This window comes from Pteropus vampyrus, unplaced genomic scaffold, assembly GCF_000151845.1.
Source record: "Pteropus vampyrus isolate Shadow unplaced genomic scaffold, Pvam_2.0 Scaffold182, whole genome shotgun sequence".
Taxonomy (NCBI): Eukaryota; Metazoa; Chordata; class Mammalia; order Chiroptera; family Pteropodidae; genus Pteropus; species Pteropus vampyrus.
In genome coordinates, this window is record NW_011888963.1 from 3,488,452 (window position 1) to 3,516,065 (window position 27,614).

Here is a 27,614-nt window from a genome sequence, read left to right on the forward strand (position 1 = left end):
TAACCAAGTTTCTTAAACTGTGATCCATGGATAAAATGCTGGGGCAGGGAGAGGGTGTTATGAACTAGGATGAAAAAATCAATTACATATCTATTTTTCTCAAATCTCTATTTGAAATTTACCAGTTCCTTCAATGATGCATGAGGAGACAAACTTCAGCAATATTAACAGTACCTGTGACTTTGTCACCAAGAGAAATCAACGATATTTTCATATGACATCACGGTTATTGCAGATAACCCCAAATATCATTCACACTCATCACTGGAATGATTTTACAGTAACAATTCGATCAATTCCTAGGTCTTGTTATTTTATGCCTTAATAAAGAAACACATATATTATTATATCACAGATTTTTATTATTTTGATAACTTTTCAGTATGATTACTTTGTTGCCCATGTGTTTTATGTATTTAAAAAAAATTTTTTTTAAATTGCCAAAGAGGTGTATGCCACACACAAAAAGTTAAGAACCCATGGTCTAGGTATAAAATGAATGCAATTTGTTTACTACAATTCACGATCTATTAATGGAACCCTTAGGAGCAGATGTGTTTCAGAATTCAGAATTTTAAAAATTTCTGATAGGTGGAGAAACTACATATAATGTAATGTCCCAGCACAGTCTGGAATCAAACATAATAATATTGCTTCAGTAAAACATATGAAAATATACACCAAGTGGAACAAATAAAAGCAATAGTTTCCCATTACTTCGATTCAGGTTTTCTGTCAAATGCACTTAGATGAAAACAGGTTTTGTGATCAAATTAATTATGAAAACAAAAACAAAAAAGTCTTGTTTTTCAGGGGTTTCTGAATTTTGAATTGTGGACCTACTTTTGTACAGATAAATAAAATATCCGCCTGCTCTGTCCTTTTCCCTGTTTATAGCCACTTTCCTCCCATAATTTTGAATTAATAACTTTTCTACTCTGCATTATTTAAATTTTGTTAGTAGTAAGATTTTCTTAAAAGTTTGGGTATAGCAGTTGAACTTGTAGCAGAAATAAATCTTATGTTGTTGCTACAATTCAAGGAAATCAGGTTATAAAATTTTGGTAATCGGTCTGAGTGCACAACATTCCTTTTAGTGAGCACTCCCCTGGCTGCTAGTTGCCTATAATATTCTGGGCTCATTCTCTCAGCAAAAAATTATCCCTTCAATCACATACCACACATATGTATTATAATTATAATAATTTTTTAGAAGAGGGAAAGCCTGTATATTATAACTATCCTAGATATATCCTAGTTATAATATCCCTTAGACCAATCTGAGACTGGAGTGTGAACCTCAATACTCAGTTTTGCTACTAACAGAGCTTCTTTGGTAACCATGATAGAATCCTTCAGTACATTTTTTGTGTGTGGCACTGACACACATTAAGATGTTCCATTGACTTATGACCCATTTGGGAGAAAACACATTCATTTGTCAAAGAACACAAATATTGGAAAGAAAAAGCAAGAAGAGAACAGGGAAAATAGATATTGTAGAATCCATTAAATTTGGGGGGAAAAAGGCACGTAAAATAAATGAACAAACACAATATGGCTGCTCTGCTGGGAAATTACACTAGTATACCAAGACTGACATAAACCAAGCTGTGGCAAACACTGGGTAAAAGGCCTGTAGAATTATACTATAAAAATGAATAAGCTACATTCCAAAGAAACAATATAGGTGAATCCTAGTAATGTAAGTTTAAATCAAAATAGTAAGCTCAGAACATTAAGTCCTTTATGTAAAATTCAAAATAAATAAAACTAATATATTGATCACACATGTATGTGTTGAGGGGAGAGAGAGAACTAAAACAAAGCAAGATTATATGTAACCGAGGATATGAATATTCTAGTTCTTGTGTTGGGCAGTGGCTTGTGAGAATTCATCAAATCATTAACAACTAAAATGAATCCCAAATAAGTAAACATTGTGCATAAATCAATAGTGATATTTTGTCATGAACTATGGATCATGTAAAATCCCATTTGGGGCAATTGAGGAAACAAGAAATGTTTTACATTTGAAAAAAGTTAACAGGTCTTCATGAAGCCATTCTGTCAACTGATTTTTCGCCTTCACATTGGTTGCCTGAAATCAGCCTCGGTGACAGTATTTGTAACATGGAAACTGGCAAGTGCTACAAGTCAAGACTCTCTTCCCTGGAAAAATATTTATCAGCATGGTACTGATTTCACTGAGGTATAACTTACAGAGAGAAAATTCACAAGTGCACGATGAAATTTCGCAAACTGAAAACACCTGTGTAACCACTATCTGGATGGGAAAAAAAACAAAACAAAAACCTTACCAATACTTGGAAGGTTCCGCTCTTTCATCCTCCAACCCAGGAAACCGATTCTCAGACAGGTGACTTACTCAAAGTCATAAAGACAGTAAGTTTCAGAGCTAGGACTTATCCATAATGTTCTTATACGATGTCATTTTCATTGCCATTGTATTTATTCCCTGTTTTATGTCTTGTTGGGACTCCCATAGCACAGGATATTTGAATTAGCGGGTTCTACAGAAGTACTTTTTGGTTGGGCAGAGACATCATTGTCAGTATACCACAAACACTTCTTTGGAGAACCCAGAGAAACAGGCTAGGCTGAGCTATGGTTTGTTAAGCTAGGTGTATGAAATGCATTTTCGACATATATTTTCAACTTAGAAAGGAAGGGTTTCTTGGATCACAACTCCAACGTAAGTCAAGGAGCATCTCTATTAGTTTTCTCTTTCATCATCCTATTCATTTGATTAAAATGGTTTGTATCCCTTTAGTAAGTTACCACTATAAGTAAAGGATGATCACAGGGGGAATCCCACTTGAGATGTTAGCCCACCTACAGCTTCTTATGACGACAGCCTCCAGTCAGAGTACACCTAAAACCTTTCTTTTTTTCCACTATAAAGATTTTTCCTTCATCTGTCTGCCTTTGAGTGTCTGCCAAATGCAAGTGATGGTGGCCGACCCCCTTGCTATAGCAAGTTTGGAATAAATAGCCATTGCTTATTCTCACTTGGGTGGTCTTCGTTTATTTCCCTATAGTTCTTATCTACAAGAGACCCAAAAGAAATTGGTATTTAAAGCAAATGTTTACGACATTTAATTGGATAGTGGCATTCTCAGAAACAGAACTGGGGGAAGCAGGAGACAATGAGTTATTGTATCTAATAAGACTTTCTTTTTCCAGGAAAAACTAAAAATTCCTATAATCTCATAAAAATATTTATAATATTCTGAGAACCAATGAATAAAATATTGGTATTAGAGGTATGTAAAAGGACACTATTGATAAATGAAGTCATTTCTATCCAAGGTTGCTGTTGTAGGCAGAAGCATGAAATGATAAGTGATCAGTGAAATGACTTAGGAGTTTGCAAAAGAACAACTAGAAAGCTAAAACTGTTAAATATGCTATTTCTGCATGTGCTTAAATGAATACATATGACATCAATGAAACATATCTTCTTTATGTTCTTTCCTATTTGAGGCTTTAGAATACTTGTTTGCATTCAGAATGAGCATGACTGCTGGATTAAATCCAAATAAATACAGGAAGAAGAGAGGAAGTTGAACAAACAATCTCGGTGATTTGATAATGAGGAAGGGAAGGAACATACATTAATACAAATAATAGTACTTACTATGTGGAAAGGCACTGAGCTAGGAGAATTGCATAAATATCTTACCACAGCCTTGTGAGAGGTATTAATTCCTAATTTACATATGGGAAAACTGAGTCTCAGTGATGAGACATTAAATAAACCCGATCTAGTCATACAGCTAGTTAATTGTGGAACCGGGGCTGAATGCTATATTAATCTTATTCCGAAGCCTGCTTTGTACCAATATGTTCAACTACTCCCCTAGAAGTAGTTGTCAATAGAGGGAACCAGGCAAGTCCATATAATAAAGTGTTAACGATAAAAGCAAACAATTGTTTATTTTAAATTGATAATTTTACAAATGATGAAACTGAAGCTGGAGAATAGATATGAACTACTCAGATAACCCAAGACTTTTAACCAAACATTCTAGAAATTTCTTTCTTACTTAAATATGAAAGTGTCTTATCTTACTTAGAAAGACACTTCTTTTATAAATAATTCTCTGAAATCAGTTATAATAAAATATTGAATAACAATAAAAAATTCAATAATAGGGAAATGATTAAAGAAATTATAGCATAACCATACAATGGAATAATTTGTAGCTACTAAAAATGATGACGTAGGTCATAAATCTGGGAAAACTGCCATGAAGTTACATTAAGTGAGGGTAAAAACAGTCTATAAGACTATGAATTATACCTTTTTGGTAAAATGTCTATATACAAAATTCCTCCAATAACACTCAAAAGTGGCTATATAAGCTTTTTCTCCTTCCTTTCTTCAGTCCTAATTAGCTTCCAAATCCTGTTGGGACTCAGTCTCTCTCAAATTTATCAGTCTCCAATATCATTTTAACCTCTCTTATCAGAATTTCTATAATAACCTCCTAACTAGTCTGTCTACCATTAAAATCTTATTTGCCTCTCTTTTCCCATTTCCCCTCTACACTTCTGCTATACTGACTTAAAAAGAAAACACAACCATATCAGGTCACTCTTAATGATTGTTTTAAATTTCTTAGCAAGGCATAAAATGGTCTTTTAATTCTGGGCTCTACATACTTTTCCATCTTGACTTCCAGTCAGCAATGTCTCCATATTTACCCTTCTACCAATGTTACCATGTTCTTGTAATTAGTCCCTGAATAGGCCATGTGCTGTCCTAGTCAACTCCTGACTGACTCTCCCATGAGACTGCATGCAAGGATTCCCAGGAGGAAATCCACTCTGACCCTTTACCTTTCCTGTGCAGAGTCAGCTGTTCCTCCACCATCCTTTTATGGCACTTGCCAAAATTATAATGTCATCACTGCCTTTACATCTATCTCAACTATTAGACTGTAAGCTCCTAGAAGGCAAGCACTATGCCTTTTTCTTTAAATTTCCCTAGACCTGAGCAGAGTATTTTGCACACAGAAAGTACTCAGTAAATGCTAAATAAATGAAATATAATAAGAATTTTGAAGCTTTATTCATGTCAAACTTTTTTTACTTTTTAGATAAATGGCTTAAGGATTAAAAAATAAGAATCCATAATTCACCTAATGGCTAATTTTTTGATAAACATTTTTAAGAATTTAGTTCAAAGCAACTGTGATCTATCTTTAGAAATAAGGAAAGCATGATTTATTTATGGGAAAGATGTAGTAAGGAACGACTAGAGCTGACTCCTGAGAGTAGGGGTTCTCCTTGGTCCAAAGACCAAGACATCAGATATCATTTCAGATGGCTCAGATGTATTAATTTACGAAATGACTTTCTAAAGTCCCTTATGAACCTGTGAATCCAGGAGAGGACATATATTAATAGCTGGGGAAAACATGAGAATTAAAGTTTTTTTCATGATTGTTCTGTTCATTTTCTTAGGCATTTTGTTTTACGCAATTTGCTTGAAGTTTGCTATACTCTACAATTAGCTAAGTCCATTATGGTATACAATATCCACACAAAAAGAATATATAAAAAGAATGAATAATCTTAGGAGACTGTCCTGTACTTTTACTATGGTTTGCTTTACGACTGCATCATTACGAAACCCACTTTTATTTGATAAGTCCACTTATAAATTCATTTTCCTCTAGCTCAAATTCTTTTAAATGCTTTTTGTAAAGTAACACATTACAAAAAGCATGTTGCAAAATGCCAGAGGTTTTCTGATGTCCCCAAGGCATAAGATATTTTATTGCTATTTAAACCAAAAAGGAATAAACAATTCCCGTTTGAAGAGCCATGTGTTACCAGAAACAAGGCATCAGTATGGTCTGTCAGTCTCGGAGGAGAAAGAATCATTAGAAGAAATACCACCTCCACGATTTTCATCTTTATCTTGTCATCGGACCCTATTTATCACCATTCTGACATTGCTGCTTAAATAGCAACTTCCTAGAATATAGCTAAAGGTAGACTTTGAAAAGTTTTAGCTCTCCAAAGGTTTTCGCTAGGATGTTAGGCTCTCTTTAAGCTTAAAGATGACTACCCTTCATAATCCTTATTTTTCAAACTATTGTATAACTGAATAGGATTTTTAAACATCTTCCATTTATTAAAGGTAAAGTGGTGGCATTTCGGCCTAGTTTTCAGACTCAGAACACCAAAATATTCAATTTTACCTTTTAGGATAACATTAGTGTAAGCCTTAAGAGTATGTGAAGGTCCAGGAAGAGAGAATTTGCCCCTAGTGGTAAAGGCAAATTTAATATAAAAATATTTTTAACTTTAATAATAACTATTTATCAAAAGTTTACTACATACGAGGTACTATTCTAAAATTAAAATATATTATCTCATTTAATCCCCCACAATAACCTTAGGAGGTAGTACTATTATCTCCAATTTACAGACAGGGACTCAGCAGCCAGAGACTCGGAGTTTACTTGGCAGCTAGTAACTGGAAGGAAGAGCTAGGACTCAATAGTACTGGTCTGATTCCAGGGCCCAGGTTTGAGGCTGGCACTATGCTAAGCTGCTCAACCTCTTATATTCCTATCCATGTGATCTAACAAAACAATGGGTGAAGGCGATCAAAAGGTACGAACTTCCAGTTGTAAAATAAGTCCTGGGGATATAGTGGATACACAACAGCACACGGCATGGTGACTACAGTTCATATTACTATACTGTATGTTTGAAAATTGCTAGGAGAGCAGATCTTAAAAGTTCTCATCACAAAAAAATGTAACTGTGTGGTGGTGAATGTTAACTACACTTACTGTGGTGATTATTTCACAGTATGTACTAATATTGAATCATTATGTTGTATACCTGAAATGAGTCTAATGTTATATGTATATTATATATATATTTAATTACAAAAATCAATCCCTGTACTCAATACTCTACAATAACTGTTTATGTCTTTGCCCTCCATAAACTCCTTGAGAGTAGAGATTCAGCCTTAATTATCTTTGTATTCCCAGTATTGAGTACAGAGCATGGCGCAAGTAAGCACTTAGTGTTTATTTGTTCATTCGTTTGTCCGTTCATTCATTCATCCAGCAGATGTTTACCCACCTAATATGTCAGACAGGTGTCGGAGATATGACTGTGAACAAAACCAGACACGGCACTGCTCTCATGTAGCTTATAGCCTAGTGGAGAAGCAAGTATTAATCAAATAATCCCACTGATGAAGATTTAATTACAGATTGAGATAAATGCTCTGAAGGAAAGAAAGAATTCACTGAGGCAAATAACAAAGGAACTTGATCTAATTTGGTGGGTGCAGAAGATTTCCAAGGAAGAGAAGGATTAAAAAGGCAAAATAGAGAAGGAAGAGGGAAGGGGTCTAGGTGGAGTTTGCAAAAGTCCTGTGGAGGGAACAGAGAGCTAGGGGGAGAGTGCAGCAAGATGACTGCGAGAGGCAGGTGGGTGTTGACCAAGCTGGGTTTCTCAGGCCATGTCAGAGTGTTAACATTCATCTGAAGAGCAAGGAATGCATGGAAGAGTTCTAAGAAGGGAGATGATGTCCATGTTTTGTAAAGATCACTCTGGCTATAGTATAGAGAAAAGATTGGCAGGCCAAGAGGGTTCCCGGGTGGTCATTCTATGTTCAGTAATGTGCTAGGCAAGTTAAAAGCAGGGAAGGTGGGAGGGAGAGTGGGAGAGTGAGTGTGTGTGTGAGTGTGTGAGTGTGTGTGTGTGTGTGTGTGTGTGTGTGTGTGTGTGGCGGGGGGACTGGTTAATTTATAAAGCAGATAAATAGCTTTTTTAAATAACCAATAGATTTTTTTTTTTTTTGCTTTATGCTTTTCAAATGATTTGACTTATAAATAGTGATTTATATATTTTTTTGCTTTTTAGCCATATACCTACAACTTACTTTTTCAACTAATATTTATTAAGCCAGGCACAGTTCTAAATACTAGGGTACAGGAGTAAAAAAGGCAAAAGAAACAACTCTCTCCCATGGAGCTTACCTTCTAATGGAATTGAGAGATAATATACAAGTAAAAAAAATTAAAAAATAAGACAATTACAAGTAAAGATAAATGCTATCAAGAAAATAAAATAGAAATAGGTGAGAGCTATGAGTGGCCAGAAAAGGCCTGAGAAGTTAACACTTGTTTACAAAAAGAACAGCAAACCATACAGAGACTGGAGGAAGAGCAGGCGCAAAGGCCTGAAGGTAGGACTACATTTGAATGTAACTAGGAAACAGCAAGAAGGCTAGTGTACTCTAAATGAAGTGAGCAAGGGTAAGAATGGTGCAGGAATGTTTAAGGACATAGGCTGGGATAGGGGGCAGATCATTAACATCTGGAGGGCATGGGAAGGAATTTGTATTTTACTAAATGGCATATTTGTTGCATGGCAATAGGAAGCCACAGGATATTTGGATACAGCAGAATAACATGACCTTATTTACCTGGCTGCTATGTGTGTGGGAGGGTGGACTGTGCGGGCAGGAGACAAGAAAAGTAGCAGGAAGATAAACTGAGCTGGTGCAATGGTCAGGCAAGTGGCAATAGTGATTTATCAGTGGAAGATGAAGGAAAACAAATGGATTTAGGACATATATTTTCAACTATACTTGGTAGATAAAAATTGTCTATATTCATTAGATCACAGGAGTTTGCTATTTCAAGGAAATCTATGGCCAATATTTTTGCAAAAGAATTTGTCTTTATTTCAGCCATAATATAAATTCAGGCTTTAACATACCAGGTTTGTTTAAAAGTAGAATATGTCTGTATTATTTTAATTCAGGGTTTTTCCATACCTGTATGTAAACACAGGGGTTATAAGTGAACTTCACTTACTAAAAGCACTTCCAGAATAAAGATGTGAGAGAAAAGTAAAAACTACTCTCAAACTATGTCTTTTACTGTAATTTCTTATAGATCTTCAGGCCATAAAACTCCTAGGACTCCACTGCATTTACCAGGATTATAGAATAAATAAATAAAACACATTAGAATCCCCAATCACAGATCATTTTTACAGACTAAAAAATTGCAACCCGAATAATATTTTGGTAACAAAATGTTAAATACCAGGGGATCAAATTTTAATGTTATTTCTTCAAAACTAGAAGTTATTTGTGAAAATTTTAGATTTTTAATTGTTTTCTTTAAAGAAAAAGAAATATTAGTTTTCCACTAATTTCTAGAGAACACTATTTCAGTTTTGACAGTTAAATGACAAGAATGATAATAATGTGAAAAATTTATAGAAATTAAAAGCTCAACTGATAACTTTCTCATAAAATATTCTACAGAAGACATACTCCACTGACATACCTTAAACTTTTGGCTTGTAGAATGGAAGTCTATAGTTTCATAAATGTTTATAGTTTAACAGGTATGAATTTCAAGGTCACAAACGCTGATGTGCAAGAACATAATAGTTCCACAGAAAGTGAATCTAATCTATCTATTTAGTTATCATTTCTGTGTAGACTAGGACAACAATCTTCAGAGCAAATCATTCATTTTCAGTTTAATGCTCAATTTCTTTGTGGTAAATAGTCAGGATTCTCCCCTTGTACATTCTCCTTCCCATCTCCCATCCTTGATCCCTCAGAGGACCTGGGCAGGCACAGAGCTCACATGATTCAGGGCATCTGAGGTGGGAAGGAGGAGGGTAAATAGTCTAAGGGTGTCCTCTGTCAGTACTGGCTCACGGTTGGGGAGAAGATTTAATAAAATGCTTGTCATTCACTCATTCATCCTTACTGAACTCCTATGTGTATAGCAGTAAAAGTAAACACAGCCTAACAAGACCTTTCTTCTTGTGGAGCTTATAGTCCAGTGAGGATAGACAAACAATAAAATGAATATATATTAGGTGGCATTAAGTACCACAAAGAGAATGTACGTGTAGAGAGACAAGTAACTTAGACAAGATAGTCAAATAAGGTCTCTCTAAGGAAGTGACATTTGATTTAGAGATGTGAATGAAGTGAGAGACTCATGTGGATATCTGAGGGCAGATCCTTCTAGGCAGAAGGAACAATAAGTGCTTGGTGTGTGCAAGAGACAGTGAGGAGACTACTGTGGCTGTAGCAGAGTGAATGAGAGGGCAGGTGATCAGTGATGCCATCAGGAAGAGGGGAAAGTATCAGGGCAGGATGTTATAGTAAATCCCACTTTTAGTGAATAATTGCTGGCTAAAAGTTCTGATGTAGCTCTGTCACCAAGTTTCCATTGGGGAGGTAACACCAATGACTGTGTATCAGGTACTCTGGAGCACGTCAGCATATTTACTCTAAAATCCAGTTTTCAAATGAGGGATCTGGAGCTCATACTGGTTAAGGCTCTCATAAATCTCTATTATAAACACAGTATGTCCTCATCATTTTGGCATATGACCTGCTGGTCCTTGTCATATAGCTGTGCTAGAAATGCTGGATTAAGCAAGAAATAACAGATATCATAGATGATTCATCCAGAGCCTTTATTATATTGATATGCATTTTGAGTCTCCAAAGAGAACACAGTTTACAGAGGATTTCCACATTTAATATACTATGGAAACACGGGTTAATGTTTTGTGGAAAGCTAATTGTGACATGCTACTATGTATTACAGTCCTTTGTGTATTTACTGAGGAAGAAGAATACAAGCATCGTTTGCTATTCGAATCTATTTGGTTCCTGAGTAAAGATAGTGTGGAGCTCAGAATATGAAGAGAAAATGTGTATCTCCAAAAATGCGTTCAAATCTGTTTGGTTCCTGAGTTTAAAGAGTGAGGGATACCTGTATGTTTTGATAGATGAGCAGCACTTTAGCAGTTTTGCCTAATGTTTGAAAAGGTAACACCTAAAATATTTATTTTGTTATATTCAGCAAACAACTTCAATCTCAAGTAGCACTTTTATCATATTTCTCATTTTAAACACACATTTGCTTTCTTTGAAGCAATAAATTTGCAAAGTAAGCATTTTTGGATGAATACAATACTTGTTTTTAGGTTGATAGTTACTTATTTATATCTAGGCAGCTACATTATAAAATATTCATTAGCACTAGCATATCTTTAAGAGAAAGCTAACAGCTTCATGACAGAGGGCACCATGTTTTGTAAGATCTCTGATTTTAAAATGTTTCTATCTGCAAAATGAAGCCAAATTAATAATTCAGCTTGCTCTAAAATGCCACGATCAATACAACAGCTTCTAAGTCAACTATGGGCCAATACTTTAAAAGATAATCACCTTATAAAACAGATTCCATTCTTGTTTTGAACCAGACACATTAAAAATAGCAAGCTTTTTCAAAGAAAGAGCAGTATTTACTATGAGATAGGAAAATGCAACATACAGCAAAAACAATTACTACTAGGAGCAAAGTGTGCTGTCTGTAAATGACAAATGAGAGCTGGGAACAAAACAGCCTGAAGCAATGATTTTCGAACATTAAAAAGCGCATGAATCACCTGGGGGAACTTATTAAAATACAGATTCTGATTCAGTAGATAGAGCGGGCAGGGCCTAGGATGGTTTATGTCTAAGTTCTCAGGTGATGCTGATGGTACTTGTCCATAGACCTAACTTTGGTTACTGCATATGAGATGTTGGGAGACCTACACTACATTAGTCAAAATAACACTCAAATCCTTTCTTTAAAAAACATCATTATGTTTAACTGGCAGGAGAAGTTCTCCAAAACCAAAATCAAACAAACAAAACACCCAGAAAGCACCAATTACCATTACGATCTTCAAAATCATAACAATCTCAAATGACATTTGAGATTGAGAAAAAAGAGACTGATTTGAACATTAGGAACTTTGAAGTCTCTTGCTGAGAAGATGCCAATCTCCCTGGATAAAAACTGGAGATTTCCACATAAAAGACCTCGCAATCTTTGAGGGGATAATGACAGGGTAACAACTGGACAGGAGCAAGGATGTAAAGTTAAACAACACATACCCACCAACTGCTACTTCTAAGAATTTATCCCGAGGAAATGACAAAACTAGAGGTGTATGTACAGAATAGGTTATGTCAGCCAAAAAGTGTGTATTTTTTGTCAAAGAAAGGGCCCAAATAAGCCTAGTTAAATAAATTATATTCACAAAATACGCTAATCCATTTTATTTCATCCATCAAATAAAATACTAGGTGGCCAGCAAAACGTTGATATAGATCTATAGTTAATGACATGGGAAATTGTTTACAGAATCGTAAGAAAAAAAGGCTAGAGAAAAGTATGCACGAAATCATTCTACCTAAATATATGCAAACACAGAAATAGTAGATTATGAGTAATTTGCGAGGCTTTTTTGCTTATCTGAATGTTCTATTTTACCTAAAGACTACTTTGTTTAATGCAAGCAAATGAATAAATTAATATGCTTTTCTTGAGCACAATTTGTATCCCCCAAATTCATTTCTTGAGTAAGCTACTAAACCTTCCGTGAATCAGTTTCCTCACCTATAAAGAGGGTGTAATAATAGTACAACCTTTACAAGGGTAGAGGCAAAGATTAGTGTGTACTAACACATGTAAAGTACTTAACGGAACCTGGCATATCATAAGTACTATGTAAGAGTTGGCTGTTTCTGTGTTGCTGTTTTTTTTTTTTTTTAATTTTTAAACCAATCTCTTGCTGATGCCTGTCAGAGATGATGTTATCATATAATTTTGCTTTGGCTCCTAAGTCTGCATGTTAGCTCTAGGATCTTCGAGATAACTAGCACATGGAAGAGTGTAAATCAGAGCAACAGTACACTAAAGTGGTCAAACAGCAGGCAAGGTGGAACTTGGTACACAGCTTTGCAGGATTTTTAAACATGCAGAAGAATGACTATTCATAAATTGCTAGTAAGAAGATAAACTGGCTCAATCTTTCTATGACACAATTTGGTAATATGTATTTAACTAATATCTGAACAATTCTGCTATTGGGAATTTAGCTTAAGAAAAGTAGCTGTGATATCTGAAACACAAAGATTTAGATTTAAAGATGCCAGTGTATAATAACCAAAATTTGCTAAGTTTTCAACAATGGAATATGGCTGAAGAACATTTAAAATATTCATATAATTTTTTTATAATATTTAATGATCTAGAAAGTTCAATTTTTAAAAGTTGAATATAGAACTGGAAACAAAATGGGAACTCAATGTTCTTTTAAAAGATTCTGAATGTAAGATGCATAGGAAAGTTTATAGGAAGTCAATCTTTAAAATAAAAATTAAAAATCAGCATTTAAAATTCTCTGTCACATATATTTCCTGTATCTAGGATTCAGGAGACACAGTTTATACCCCAAAAGAAAGAATATGATCAGACTTCTGGTCAAGATGGCATACTAGGTAAATGCTGTGCTCTCCTCCTCCCATGACCACATCAAAATTTTAACCTAATTATAGAACAACCATCATTGAGAACCACCTGAAGATCAGCTGAACAGAAGTTCTATAACTAAGGATATAAAGAAGAAGCCATGAGGAGACTAGTAGGAGAGGGCAGAGATGTGGAATGGGTAGGTCCCACATCTACCATGTGGCACTTGAGAATTTGGGAGGAATATCTCAGTTGCAGAAGTCATCCCTGAGGAGCGAGGGGTCTCAGCTCCATACCTGGCTCCCTCAACCTGGACACCAGTGCCGGGAAGAAGAGTGCCCATACATTCTGGCAGTGAAAACCAGGGGGATTGCTTCCAAGTGAGATAAAGGGCTGCTGGAGTCCCAGGTGTTCCTCTTGAGGGGCTGTGCATGGACTCACTCACTGGAGACTCTGGCCTCTAGGGCCAGGGCAGCAGGTCCAAGACTGCCAACGACATATGGGGAGGAACTAAATTCACTGGCTTCAGGGCAAGGGCTGGAGTGGGAGGGATCAGGGAGATTCTCTTCTGGAATGGGGTCACTGGCAGGCGCCATTGTTCCTCTGTTGAGCCCTTGCCCCACTCAGCAGGGGCAGGTAGGCACCAGATCTGAGCTCTCCATTATGGAAGCTCACACTGTTTGCCCCAATCTGGTGATTCCTTCAAAACTGCCACACCCAAGCCATGTGCTTGGCCAGAGCCACTTTCTGTACTTTTCCACACAAGTGATCTGCTTTGGCTTGTGCTATGGACTTCACAAAAATCTCTCAAAGGCCTACAAACTCCAAACAAGCAGCAGCTGGCCTTGGGGTGCCCTGTACCTCTTGATAAGTGGCCCCAAGTCTGCCACAAACAAATACCAGTCTCAATTTGTATCATAACTCCCCTCAGGTAACTGAAGCCTGGCATAAGCTGCAGCCAGATTTCATCTGGAACATTACTTCAACTAAGTAATTCATCCGGCAGAGACTAGCCTCAGCTCACACTGTGGTGCCCTCAAAGGAGTACCAACCCTGGCACTACTGGCAGCTGGCCTCAGTTCACAGCATAGCCTCTCCCAAACATCTTCAAACCCAGTGCAAGTGGCAATCAACAGCAGGTCACTTTGTAGCTCCTACTAGATGGCCCCAAGCCAGGAACTAACAGTGGCTGACATTGGCCTGCAACATGGCCCCTCACAAAAGACTCCAGAACCAACATACCTAGTCCTAGCTTCAGACCATTAGAGTAAATGGAAAACAAAGCACTCCACTCTTACATCAGGATAGCTTGAATTTTCCCATCTATAAAATAGAGACCATATTCCGAGAAAAAAAATTAAGACTTAAAAGAATCTTAAGAGATGAGATTAATCAAAGATTACCATTATTATTTATCATGTTTTAAACTAACCTAAATTAATTATTGTACTGGGGTCCTATCTCCAGCTTGGCTGACTGTTAAAGCCCAAAGACTTGTTGTCCTTAATTGGTGACTAGAATATTAGCAAGAGAGTATAACCTTGAACTCCCTGCCATACTCTGATTGGAATATTTTTTTCTCTACTGGTTAACCCTGCATCCTTCAGTACAATATCACTTCCTCAGGGATTATGTTGGGGACCGCTATACTCCATTGCTATATGTATTCAGGTACCCCATGCCTTCCTTATTATAATTCTTTACACTATACAGTATTTACCTGTTTAATATGTTCTCTAATAGACTGAGCTCCATCAAGGGCAGGGTACATGCCTATTTTGCTCTCTTTGTATTCCCAGTGTTTAGCACACATGACATAACATAGACACTCAACCACTCCCAGGATGAGTGGATGAGAGCTATACACCTTGATGACACTTTTGGTTCTTTGCAGATCTGGCATGAGACTATGAGCTTACATTATGGCTCATTATAAAAACAGCTCTCCAAAATTTATTTTTCTATTTTCTTCATGAATATGGTTCACCACTTCAAATATCCTTCCTATGAGGGGCTTAAGGGAGATGACTTCTCAGCGGTACTAAAAGTAAGTTTCCAAAGCAACTAGTTTTTACTTCATGAATTGTGTATCTAAGTCATTTCCCTTATTGTACTAGCTGTGTAAATTTTGTGTGCTAACTTCACCCACAGCTTCATCTTATTTTAGCTTTTCTTGCTCATCCGTCTCCAGATTGCCTTACTTGAAAAAATAATCTTATATTCCTCAAATCTTTCTAAGAACAAATCAGGAGATATGAATATATTATTAACAACATCAGTCAAAATTATAATGATCTGTGGCTGAGACAATTCTCATAGTAATATGGTGCTTGACTTGACTGCTAAGGATGATCAATTTGCAGTTGCTACTATATTCAACTAGTATATCTTTGGATAATTCAGGTTTGAATTAAGTATCTTTGGTAAGATATTTCTTAAATTGTACATTGGTTTAGTTCCCCTGCCATTTCTCTTATGTTTCGCTTCATTCCTACAGATACTGTCTTATTTAAAGCCCTCATCAGGTTACTTGATATTCTACTTTCTGATCTCCTGGTTTCCAGACGACTTATCTCAGTCTCCACAATATGCCCAGAAGAGTCATCTCTCTAAAATGTAAACCTGTTGTCAGAGCCTAACTGTTGCCGAAAGGTGTCCTCGGCATGGACTATGAGTCTGTCATTGAGTTCTCTCCCCACCCCAGCCTACCAGTCTTTTGTCTAGTCATACTGAACTATGTGAAGTTCAAAGAACCAGGCTAATTCATGCCTCTGTACTTTTCACATTGCTCTCATTGACTAGACTGCTCTTCACCACCTTGTCTAACCAACAAAAACCTTTCATCTTCCAAGATAACATCTACTCACCTTAACAGACTCAGCTCAAGCATCACGTTTCCTGTGAAACATTTTTAATTGTTCTCAGATAGAAGTGATTATTTCCCCTTTTGTACCCCTACTGCACCTCATAAGATGCCCATCATTATACTTTATTTTTATTTTTCTCCCTTCAGTAACCTAGGTTCTCCAAGAAAAAGGTCATGCTCAATTCATTCCCATAACCTCAGTGCCTGATACAAGGCAGGGGCTTGCACAACAAATCTGTATTGAATTAAATTAAATTCCTCACTTGAACTACTTGTTTATTTTTCTCTGCCAGTCCTTTGTGACGATTCTACTGAGAAGTATTGTTGAACAATGTTGAGGAAAAAGCAGAAACAGCAGCAGGCAAATCAGTGGCTTTTAACACCTGCAACTGACTTTTTTTGAGCAGCAGCAGGAGATGCAGGCTCCAAGGTAAAGAAGCATAGTCACAATCCATCAACGGCCTTCAAAGCAGTGTTTTTCAAACTGCAGGTTTCGACTAACTAGTGAGTCAAGAAATAAATTTATAGCAATTTAGTCAAGAAATCAACCTTTCAGGTTAAAAGAGTTTAAAGAACTCTGAAAAAAAGTCTGACGATAACCATGTATCCTCAAGGCATCAAAAAATTCTTTTATTTATTTATTTTTTTAGCTATACTTAGACATGTGAGATGTAAGAATACCTTCAAGCTCTAGAGTCAGAGCTATACTGATTCATGACTGCAGTAAAAAAAATCAATTAAATTAACAGGCTCAATTAAATTAATCTGCTCTTACGTGTAGTACAACTGTAACTGGGGCCATGATCTGTTCCCCTCCCATTGCCACCTGGCCAGGTTCCCTACTGTGCTCCTTGGGCATATTAGATACTACCTTGTTCTCCCCAATCTTCTTGAGGAAAAGAATCCTAGAGCAGAAACTGAGCTCCTCTTGTGGGTCTCTGGTTCCTTCTCTGACTCTAACCTACTGACCCCTGTGCCACTAGGCTTTTGCCACCCTGCCCCCATCTCTACCCCTATCCCTAGTAACTATACAAGCCTGGCACTCATGTGGATTCCACCATGCCATGGTAATAGCAGTATGATTTCCAGATATGCCAACCTACTCCTTGGGTACACTTTTCTTCAGATATACTTTAACCCTATTTTATTAAATTCCAGAAATGTAAAGGATAAAGGTGTTTTATTAACTTTGGTCCTCTAGGAACTATCAAAGGATCTGCAACTGTTTCAAATATTGTAATTAATTTGGCTATAGTATAGAATAAAGCTCTACTTTAAAATCCAATGACCTTGATTTTCTTTATAAAACTGAGTGGTTGATAGCAGTTTGAGTTTTATGCCATAGTCATAGTAGTTAGGAAACAACTCATAGGAAATGCTATTGGTTACTTGCATTAAAAAGTATGTCTACATATACATGCATATATGTACATATATATTTGTATGCCTTTAATTTTGCAAAGAGTAATTTCCCCTTAATAGTACTTCTGAGCTTTTATTTCTGACAATTTTAATACAAATTTCATTTTCCTGAGTCTTAATTTTATATATCGCTGAATATATTTAATGAGAAGCACTGATTGTCAGTTTAACAAACTTACATCATTTGGTTATCCAATTATTACCTTTCAAATCAAAAGTCACCTTAGTTTTTCAATACATTTCTTAGCTAATGTTCAGAAAAAATAAATTCATTCCCGAGAAAACTATAAAGTATGAAAACAGGCGTAATAAAACACATCATAATGTTGATAAAACAAGTTTTATTTAAAAGTAAAATTTTAAAGAGTACTTGTTCTTAATATGCTTTGCTTCTTTAGCAGTAATAAACATGCTTAATGAAAAATGAACAAAGTAAATTATTATTTACACAATACACAAATAACCGAAAAAGCAAATATTTTATAGAATTCAAATATCAGAAACATGTGGGCAGTCAGGAACTCTTACATATACATGCTGATACATAAATTAAAAAATGAAGATGTAGGAAAGTAGCCTTAAAAAGAAAAACTGATAGCAACAACACACAAGCATCCTCATTGAGTCCAAATATGAGCAACTCAAAGGAAGACACATACCAGCAGTCAGCAGATGAAAGAAGATCCCTGCTAAATGAGGCTGACTGGCACCAACTTAAGCAGAATTACACTGCTAAGTGCCAACCTGAGTGTGTGTGGGGCGGGGGGCGGGGGGATGAGAGGAAGTGGTGGCTGGATTAAAAAAGAAATTGATAAATCTATAGATAAAAATCTTTCTTTATAGACTATTATTCAGGAATTATTTTGATGGCTCATTTGTAGAGTATGTCAATAATAATCCTTTTAATATGTCAGTTAAAATATTATGCAATTGCAACATATTGTTAAATTATACACTTTCTTTTTATGATTATTTTAAAACATTAACTAGTTTTCTTGCCAATGCTACCATATACTTGCTAAATGACTTCGATAAAAATACTTCACCTCTCTGAGCCCCAGTTTCCTTGTCTATAAAATAAGCATACCTGCATGATAAGGTTATTGTGAAAATTAGAAATAATATAGTAAAGTACCTAGCACTCTTCTCTTTTTAATCACGCAACTAATAAACAGCAGTTTCAAAACTTAGAGTTTTGAAAGTAGTAAAAAACAAAATTACTATCATTAGCACAAGTACTATTCTAAGTCTTAATATTGGCATTGAAATAAAAAACTTTATTTTTTATAATAAAACCAAAGTAAATATTCCCTTTGAGAAGGCTCTCTCTACCACTTCAACATGCATATACTCAACTATACTTGTTCTCAGTTGTGATTTTATTTTTCATTATTTCAGCATCTAAGATTTGTGAGCGATCTTTAACAAACTACTACAATTTAATCACAAAAGAAAAGAAGGGGGAGGGAATTAGAAGCCACTTTATATCATATTCAACAAAAAATTATTAACTGTCTATTTTATAGCTGGACCTGTGAGTATTAAGGTGAAGACACACAGACCCTGACCTTTGGAGGCCCACAGTCTAGCTAGAGCAAGCACAGAGATCTTACAAAGTGTTACATGTATAATCAGGGTGCTTATGAAAAGCCTAGAAGAAGGGAAAGCAGCTAAACCTGCCTGGGTAAGTTGATCAAAGATATCTGAACTGAGTCTTGAAGGATGAGTAACTTCCTAAATGAGAACACAGAGAAATCAAAATAGAGGGACCAGTTACAGTTGCATGAAAGTACATATCATTTTTAAGGAACTGAGAGAGAAGCTGGACCAAAGGGAGGTGACAGGGAGGGCTGAGGGAGATGAAATTGAGGAAGATAAAAACAAAAATGTAAGGTGGCAATAAACTGTGAATAAGTTTGGATATTATCCTTCATAAATGCGGACTCACAGATTTTTAGGTAAGAGACTATTGTGACTAGGTATATTTTAGTGGTAATTTAATAATAAGGGCTTGAGATAGGGCCTTGGATGGTGGGAATAGAAGAAAAAAAATAGAAAGTAGAAAGAATTAAATTTAATAACCAATTTTAAAAGCATATGATAACCATAATATGTGGGTAATACAGGAAATGGAGTAATATAAGACTCCTATATTTCTAGCTTTGGAAATTAGTAAAATGGTACTATAAATTTAGATTTAAAAATTCCAGAATATTCAACACTGAGGATGGCTATGTTAGAAAATTCTAAAATTGTATGTGGATTTGGTGTCACTATGGAAATAGCTATATTTCACAAAATGAGTGTATAAACCTATTTCTGAGTGTGGCTACCTTCGGCAAATGTATATATATACTGACCTTAAAGGTGAAAATACATTGTTTATTTCTTGTTAGAGTAGCAATTCATGTTTATTTTAAATATTTGGAAGAAAAAGAAAGATCTTGTAAATCTTTGTAAAATTTTGATGTTTTCTTCCAATTTTTTTTTATGGTTGTTTGTGATCGAATTATGTAAACATACTTGTACAGCCTGCTTTTTCACTTAATGTTATAACATAGCATTTTAGAGAAATATCTTAAACACATATCCTCTTACAATTAAGGTAAAATGAGAAAGGGTAACTCACTTAGAAAGTGCAGCCACATAAGACCATGAGTTAGAAAGTCTAAGGTCAGAGTATTGCTACTAACCATGCTATTAATCTTTATTTGAGAAAAAAAAAAAAATTCCTTATGAATGAAATAACAAATGGGGAGGAGAGACATGTCACTAGCATCTATCCATCTAATTCTTACCTTTTGTGGACAAAACACTAAACGTGTAGAAGAAACCAAGGCTGAGGTGAATTAAGTAACTTGCATAAGACCATACAATTAAATAGTCAGTGAGCCAGATTCAAATCTCAGTCTGTTGGGACTTCTGATTCTCTTTCCAGTAGAACCTGACTTAAAATTTGTTATGCTGCTTCCCTTCAATTACAAGCCATGCAAAATGCCAAGTTTTCTGAAACGGTCCAGGGCATTCATTTGGAATGCAAGGAGATTATTTAGGGCAGTGGGTCTCAATTTTAGTGGTAGTGAAGCAGGACTAGGCAGAGTGGTAGACTAGATAATTCTTGTGTGACTTTTCTGTCTAATACTCTGCAACTCTGCACTCTTCAGCAGGGTTGCTGAACTCTTGTTTTCTTTCAGCTCCCAATGCAATTAGTTTTCCTTCACAGATTTTGGTACATATTACCCAATACACATCGGTTTAAAGTCTATTCTCAGAGGCCTGCACATAATTCCCATATTAATTAGTGAAGAGTGTGTGTAAGAACTCTTAGACAAAACTTGGCCCACTGTGTCGTTTATAACTAATATGCTTCTTAATGGTAACTTATTAATTTCACATTGTATTTTTTGTTTCATTTGTTTCCTTAAAATATTATTTGCAATGCTGTTTTATTTCCTATTTTTAGTACTTCATTTTTCTTTAAATTAGGGGCATAATTTGAAAATCAACAAGGCAACAAACTGCTCTTTGTCAATTGTTTCACCTAATTTCTGATCTACTATACGCACTGCCCACTTTTTAAAAATCAGATAATGAGCAGTATAAAGAGAGTACTGTCTAATACAGTAGTTCAAAACCCTGGCTGCACATTATTAGAATAACACAGAATGGTTTTTTAAAATGCTAATGACTAGCCCACTACAGATGAATTGAATAAGACTCAAAAGGGCAGGGGTGGGGGGAAGGAGGGCTAAACATAAGCATAATTTAAAAATCTCCCCAGCAAATCTAAGTCAAAGGGCAGTGTAGTCATCAGACAGTAAAATACTTTGGATGCGATCAGTTTCCTATGGAATTTTCTAAAGGAGATAAAAGAGAACTGAGGGTTAACCCCTGACATTCCGAAGTTCACAATATTTATGCTATAAACTGTCTACAAAAATGGTCCTAATAACTCCTCCCATGCCTGTATGCATGTCCCTTCTCAATGTGACTTTGTTGTTCCTCTCGTCAAGATGAAGACTTTATTTTCTAACCTCATAATCTGCTTTGACCAAAAAGTATGTAGAAGTGATGTTTTGTGACTTCCAAGACTAGGCTTCAAGTAGTCTTCAGCTTCCTCTCTAGCTGCCCTGGAAGGCAATGCTGCCACGTGAAGATCTTTAATGATAAAGGCCACATGGGGAGAGAAGACAAACTGAGATCAGCATCAATCTTCTGACCTGTGAGTGAGGCCACCTTGGACTTCGAGGCTCAGCTGAGGGCCCTCTGATGTGGGCAAGATCAGTAGAAGAACTGACCAGCTGATCCAAGCCCAAATTCCTAACCAACAGAATTAGAAACAAATAAGAGATATTGTTTTAAGCCTATAAGTTTTGAGGCAGCGTTAAAGCAAGAGATAAGCAAGAGATAAAGCAAAGAGATAATACAGTAGTCTTAATGGATGTGGTAAACATTAAAGACAAAAGACATTCCTCTCTATTTTTCCAAAAGTAATACCTATGTGCTCTAAACACTTGTTCGTGTATTTTAAAAAGACAAGGGGAAAAATCCCACAAGTGTAAGTTAGCAAGCCTAGTCTTTGTTCCATGTTAATAATTCAGTAACATATATTTAGGCTAAAACTGGAAATGTAGAATCAAAATATAAGACCTTTTATATAACAAGCTATCATAAAAATTTCATGCACATTTAAAAATGTGTGGATTTCTCACTTCCTATGAGAAAAAGTTCATAAGTTAAGTCTCAAAACTTAAAAGTCAGACTAACACAAAGGTATATACTTTTGGGTGAAATAATGAAGTTACTCAAAATTATGTAAAATTTTCCATATATGGCTTTTTCACAAAAATTTAGAAATGGCTCTTACTTTAATCCATTTATTAGCAACTATTTATTGAGTGTCTGCATAAAAAGCACTATGCTAGATATTCTCTAAGGAAGAGCCAAATATGTCTGGTTTAGTCATTTTTCACTGACTTTTAGGAACACAGAGGAAATTAGACAAATTTTATTAGGAGCATAGCTAAAGGAATAATAATTTCTGCCTAAATAACTATGGCAAATTCTAAGAAAAAGATGTTCTTTTAATTGTGCCTTAAGAGATAATCAGCATTTCAAAAAGATGCTCAGGGTCCAGAAGGACAATCCAAGCAAGTAAAACCACAAAATAAAGCTTAGAGGTAAAAAGGTTCAGAGTATAGTAAGGAGTCTAGTTAGTGTAAAGGCCTGGGTTTGAATCCTAACTCCTGCACTTATTAGCTGGGTGACCCTGGACAAGATATCTATCTTTCATTTGTAAAATGGCAATAATAAAGTAACTACCTCACAATGTTGACATGAAGATAGTAAGGAATACATCTAAAGGACAGAAGCACATACCAAAAGTACTTGCACATACCAAATGCTATTGTAAGTGTCTATTGTTTTTATTGCTGCTGATGCTGTTGTCATCATCATTATTATTATTACCATTCTTTGACTCCAAATGAAAGAATATTACCTTTGAAGTCAACTCTTTAAATGTGACATACCACTCAGAAGATTTTTTAGTTTCTTTCACCAATATTGACCTTATGACGTTTGACAGATGTGGTCTAGTAACATCAAGGAGAGAATGACCTAAACTATACTCCAGTTGACTTCAGAACAAGCATCTACAAGTTACCAAGTCTGGCTGCATATTGGAATTAACTAGGGCAGTTTTAAAAATCGCTTGGGGCCTGTCTCAAACTTATGGCACTAGAATTTCTTGGGGAATCATAAAAAGCTCCCGTCGTGATTCTGATGCAGGTGGTCCACAGATGAGCACTTGAGAATCTCTGCATTACATAATTCTTTAAGGCAAAAAGAAACCAATCTAGGTGAGTAAAATTTCCATCTCTTCCCTAAACATGTTCCTGAGATCAAGTTCTATCAAAAAGCTAGAAATACAAACCTCAGTACTTTGCAACCTTTGTGATGGGGAAGCTATTATATTCTCAATATTTATTATTGCCTAACAGAGATAAAACTTTTGGCACTCAGTATGACAATAATCACCTACTCTGTGCCAGTCAAACAATGTGTACTAAGATTTTTTACTTCTCAAGTATGTAGCCCTGAACTTTGATAAAATCTAAGTGTTATTAAAAAGCAAAATATCCTAAAACAGAGACTAGTTACTTCAAAATAAAAAGATGTGTTCCTATAATTTCAAGTGTGCTTTAACTCTCTGGCCCAGACATAACTACAGTGATGCAAAGGCTTTCTACTCTTTTGGATGAGTTGGGACATTGTTTTCTTTTCTCTCCTCTTTAGGTTTAACCCCAATAGTAAACATGTTCATCTAATCTAGGTTAGATAATGGCACTGCATGAAAGTTAGAGGCTATACAGAATGCTCCAGAACCTGCTAGAAGAGCAAAATTCAGCAATTTACTTCTGAGTAAGCAGGAACTCTTTAACATATCACAACATATACTATTTCCCAACCTATTACTATTCATTTAAAGGCTAACTCAAATTACTAGCTTCTATATTTAACATAATGAATTAGAGACCTAGATAACTAATGAGTTAACTGAAAGAGAACTCGCTCTTCCTTATACAACTCAATACGTTCGTACTATCTACTTCTCATGTAATTTATATCATCTTAGAAGAAAATAAGAGTGACTTTCATAAGGCACTTAGCTAATTCATAAAATAACATAAAAAACATTAGGAAAAGTGGTCTTTTAGGATATACAGCTCACTATTAAGTATAAAAAACTAACATGGGCACCCAAAATAAAAGCTATCATCTTTATCATTAACTGTGTCTATGACTGTTATTTCTATGGACTGAAATGGACCCTAGTAATCTGAAGTCTTGGTATAGCCTTCTACTACTTGGGAGTTTTTTATGTACCAAGAAGATGTGGTTTACTGTCTACTGTTCCTTCATTTAGGGCCCTGGTTCCAGGCAATACTATAAGGCAGGTCAATATTATCTTCAGTACCATACCTTTTATTCAAGCTGCTTTTCTATCCGGGGGCCACTAAATCTTTTCAAACAATGCCTTGTTCCTCTTTCCTTTCCTGATCCAGCTTTCCCATCCAAACTTGATTGTTTTTTACCCTACTTAGGGAAGACATGATAGATCAATCTAATAATTCTTGTCAAATTATGGAAATAATATCTGACAGAATTAATGAATTATGGCTCCTAGAATACACATTCATTTTCGGAATCCAAGAAAAACTAGAGAAGTGAGTAATGTAGAACTCCAAGGAAGGTCAGAGAAAACACTCATTTTTTTTTTCCTAAACTACCAAGACCTATAAGTAGCTACCTCCCCTCCCTCAAAGCTGGCCAAAATCATAAGATTCCACTAAAACCATATTTGGTGGGCAGAATAATTCCCTCTTCCCCCCAAAATGCCCACATCCTAATCCCTGGAACCTGTGAATATGTTATGTTAAATACAAGGAAAACAATGAAGATGGAATTATGCCTTCTAATCAGCTGATTTTGAGAAGAGTATCCAGGATTTAACTGGGGGGGCCAATGCAATTACAAGGGTCTTTACATGGATAAAAGGGTTTGTGAAGAATCAGAACCAGAGAGATAGCATCATAAGAAAGACTTGACTAGCCATTGCTGGCTTTGAAAATAGAAGGTGGGCATTAGCCAAGAAAAGTGGACAGACTGTAGAAGCTAAAAAACAGATTTTACCCTAAAACCATCAGAAAGGAATACAGCCTTGCTAACACACTGATTTTAGCCCAGTGAGATCTATTTCAAACTTAAATCCCCATAACGATAATAAATTTGTGTTATTTGGTCTACAGCCATGCTACCCTGAACAAGCCCAATCCCATCTGATCCTGGAAGCTAAGCAGGGTTGGGCCTGGTTAGTATGTGGATGGGAGACCACCTAGGAAGATCAGGTGTTATAGGCGTAACAAATAAAAAATAAGAGAGTGTAAACTGACAAGGTCCTTGCAATCTGTGAGGTCAACCTAGGGTTGCCTCGCCTAAAATAAATAAATAAATTAATTAATTAATTAATTGATTTGTGTTATTTTTAAGCAACCAAATATGTAGCAGCAATAGGAAGCTAGGATCTTAATTTCATTAAAATACATGGTTGGTATTTTCCTACTGGATTATGCTGCTGCTTTATAGAAGTTGCCTCATTTGTATTTGGACAAACTAGTGGTTAAACAAACTAATGGTTGGACAAACTAAATATTCTACCCCAGTATATCAAATTCTTTGATGGAAAGAAATGATTTTGACTGTTTTGCTGCAAGAGAAAATTTTGGTGCCCTCTGGTGCTGGAAAACAATATGATCCATATCACCTTTACAAACCAGCATTCCAGAGAGGTTCATAAAAGCATAGAATTTTAGAGCTGAATAGTACATACCAGTGCATCACTGATATGCATTTTTTACTGGAAAGTTTTGCTCATGGATCATTAAATATTCAATTTTAATCTGACAGAGTATTAGAAAAACATTATTAAGAAAGTGAAGCCTCTTGGGTAATAGAATACTTGCCTATATTATCTGTTGGAGCCTGCAGCTTTACAACCAGGAGAACAAAAGTGAATGATCTAAGATTTTATAGCGAAAATAATGAATAAAAAAGCATGACATTGTTAGGGTAGTATGATTTATAACTGATTCTTCAGTATATATTAAAATATTGGAGACATACAAAATGGAATAAAAAAAGATAACACTTGTGATAATACTACCCAACTTAAGAAGTAAAACATAACCAATAGAGTTGGAGCTCCCTACAAAGTATCCCAGATCATATTCCCCCACCCCCTCCTAGGTAACCACTCAATTGATTTGTAAATGTATTTTTCAATTTTCTACACCTTAACACTGTTATGTTGCTTTTAAAATTAAAAATTAACTTTAAAATATTACTTTGTAAAACAAAGCCAATATGATAGTAATTTCAATTGATCATGTAGAGCCAGGGAGAAAATTCCAGCTATACATCCCCAGTTTAGGGGTACATGGAAGCTGATATTGTCAGGTTCCCAGTGTGAGAAGAGTAGGGGAGACTGACATCTCAGCACCAGAAAAGTTTTAAGAAGGTTTCAACAGGAGACGGAGGCAGCAGGTGACTATAATTTTCAAAACATGTAGTAAGGACAGAAATGGGGCAATGAGGGAGACAACAGGTGGGCAGTGAATATCTTGGCTGATGTGGAAAATGAAGCCAAATGTGGAGGTTTGGAATGTAAACCAAGCATAGTCTTCCTAGTGCATACAAGGCCAAAAGAGCTGAAGGCATAGCCTAGTGCTATTCATCAAACACAGCTAGCACTAAGCTCAGTCACACGTGATAAGGTACAATTTTCTGTAAGTGTCTCCCTCGGACTAGCTTAGTGATAATTCTGTTCTCTCTCTTCCCCAAACAGGTTGGCCTTACACAGAATTTGGTAATGGATAACATGCATCTTGGTTGTTCTCCTACTTCCCAATTGCCTTTTTCCCCCCGAGCCTTCACACTCCTCTCTAGCTGCCCAAAGTCTGTCGGCTTCAGATCTTCCCCATGCTCCAGCAAGCAAATAGCTCATGAAAATCAGGTGATAGAAGTAAAACACCCTGGACTGTACCCAGCATACAGTAAAGCGTAATAAAAGTTAACTGCTGTTATCTCATTTTCACCACCATGACTTCTCCATTCCATTCATACCCAGCCCCCCTCCTCCTAGTCAAACTTTCATTCTCTTAATACCAGCTAAGAAAAGCTATCTGAATATACTAAATGTTACTTGGACATGGATATTTATACTATCTTTTACTACGTGCAAGCAAATAGGTATTAGAAAATATAAGATCAAAATCTCTTCTCTCCTCCAGTATGATTCTTTATCTAATTCCTTCTCAGCCTGCCTTCTGGTTACAGCTCTCTTTCCTCTGTAATGACCATCAGAATTAACTCTCTTTGCTCTTGTTAATAAATCATTTTTCAAGGAC

The 27,614-nt window shown here is 35.8% G+C and overlaps 1 protein-coding gene and 1 pseudogene across 1 annotated transcript in view; one reads left to right on the top strand and one right to left on the bottom strand.

Moving 5' to 3' along the window:
• Positions 1 to 27,614, bottom strand: part of RNF180 (ring finger protein 180) — a 100,595-nt gene that overhangs the window by 47,416 nt on the left and 25,565 nt on the right. The gene's annotated exons all lie outside the window — the stretch shown is intronic.
• On the top strand, positions 25,450 to 25,568 carry LOC111746299 (annotated as a pseudogene).